Source organism: Peromyscus californicus, unplaced genomic scaffold (genome assembly GCF_007827085.1).
Source record: "Peromyscus californicus insignis strain IS unplaced genomic scaffold, ASM782708v3 Scaffold_22__1_contigs__length_63687245, whole genome shotgun sequence".
NCBI lineage: Eukaryota > Metazoa > Chordata > Mammalia > Rodentia > Cricetidae > Peromyscus > Peromyscus californicus.
In genome coordinates, this window is record NW_026294525.1 from 16,590,122 (window position 1) to 16,592,379 (window position 2,258).

Here is a 2,258-nt window from a genome sequence, read left to right on the forward strand (position 1 = left end):
CCGAGACCAGAAGGCAGCCTCAGCTCCCTTGGAGCTAGACTTTCAGGTTGTTGTGTGTTGGTTACCACGGGTGCTGGGAATTGAACTCTGTTTCTGTGGAAGAGCAGCAAGAACTCTGGACCTCTCAGCTAACTCAGGCCCCTAACATGCATCATCCAGAGTGGCTGTTAGCATCATGCTGATCCCAGGGACAGGGGTCTCTGGTCATGGGATATCAGGGACCACGAAGCCTCAGGGGATTACTTCGAACCGGGCTTCTCTCCTACGAGGTAGGTAGGTAGGACATTAGGTAGACAGGCCCAGGATGCAGAGAAGAGGCTCAGAAAGAAATCACCACAGTGGCAAGACATGGCACTTTGATAGTCAGGGCTTCAATGGCAGGAGGAGACCTTTGTCTGACACAGCCTCCGTTGTTCTCCTGTACAGTACACTTAAAAAAACCTTCCCGTGGAAGATGTGTCAGGAATGAGGTCCCCAGTAACCTGACACCTCAGCCTAACTGATGTCCCTGTGGGTTGTGTGAACCAAAGAACCCACGGGACAGCGGAGGAGAGGTCAGTGGGTGACAAACTTTAGTCCCTCTCATGTCTCCTCCAGTTCACCAGAAGCCACAGGCAGTGCAGGACTCACTGTGGACTCTGACACAGGAACCTCTCACATCACTTGGGGAAGGTGATGTGGGGATGGGCACCAATCCTGTGATACTGCATGTGCCTTAATCTGGGGTCAGAAGACTAGGTCTGAGGCCAAATCTGGTTTCCTGTTCATCGACTGAGTATTTGATGAAGAGGCAGATACAGCATGGCTTGCCAATTTGTTAATATTTGGTACCTGACTTTTATAGGAAAACTGATTTCTGACTAAATGAATACTATTATTTAATGCTGCCTGTCCAGGAGGTAGACCAGATGGGCCTGGGGTGCAAGGGCAGAACCTTCCATATGATCCTATTCTGCACAATTTAACTGTCCTACACAGTGGAAATTATGCCCATCCCTCTGCTTTGGGTTGTGTGGTGGGAAGGGGTGGGTTTGATGGAGAGTATCTTCAGTCAGGGGTATGTATGTGTTGGCAGTTAGTGAAGGAGAGACTTAAAGCTCTGTTCTAGTGAGACAAAGCAGGGAAGGGTGTAGCTAGAGTTTTCCTGCCTGGCCCACAGTCAGGACAAATCTCTGTCTACCAACAGTCCCACAGCCCCTCAGACCCATCCAAGTAAACACAGAGACTTATATTGCTTACAAACTGTATGGCTGTGCCAGGCTTCTTGCTAACTGTTCTTGTATCTTAACTTAATCCATGTCTATAAATCTATACCTTGCCACGAGGCTCGTGGCTTACCGGCGTCGTCACATGCTGCTTGTCATGGTGGCGGCTGGCAGTGTCTCTCTCACTCAGCCTTCCACTTCCCAGAATTCTCCTCTCTCCTTGTCCCGCCTATACTTCCTGCCTGGCTACTGGCCAATCAGTGTTTTACTTATACAGAACGATATCCACAGCAGAAGGGAGGGGAGCTGGATGTGGTTCAACAATAAACCTAGTGAGTGGGGTGTAATCTTGGTGTGGTGGCACAGACCCTCAATTCCTGCATTTGAGTGCACGTTTATAGTTCAAGGCCAGCTTAGGCTACAGAGTGAAGTCAAGGCTAGCCTGGGCTACAGAGTGAACTCCTCCATCAAAGATCCAGACGTTTGGGAGGAGGGGTGAGAGTGAGTGGGGCAGCTGCTGGCTGCAGGAGCTGTCATCTAGTAAAGCACACTGAGAAGTTCAAAAGCAAAGAGCCCAGAGAAAGCCTGAGAGCTGGTTTTGATACAGAGAGAAGGGCTGGGGTGAGGGCTAGAAGGAACTTGAGACCTGGGCTCTTCTGGAAGGAGTCCAGAGAAGCTGAGTTCCCAGGCTGCCTTCCACACTGTGTCTTCACACACACTCCACCACCACCCCACCACAGTCTGATTCTGGGAAATCATCAGCTAGCCTGAGACACATCCTGACCATCAGCAGGGACAGAAACAGGTGGCAATGAATGAGCTTGGTGGCTGCACTCAGCGCCATGGTTTCTTCTCCAGACTTGGGCTGCAATAGGAACAATGTGAGCTGTCAAAAATGGAGGGAAAGCCTCAGTCACTCCCTGCGGGTTGCTCCACCCACAGAAAGTTTTTGAAATTTGGGTTGTGAATTTTAGGCAGTTCCTCCATGATCTAGCCAAAACCAGTTCCTGGTTCTCATTTGTTTGCTCAGATGCTTTCAAAGCCACTCCAGGG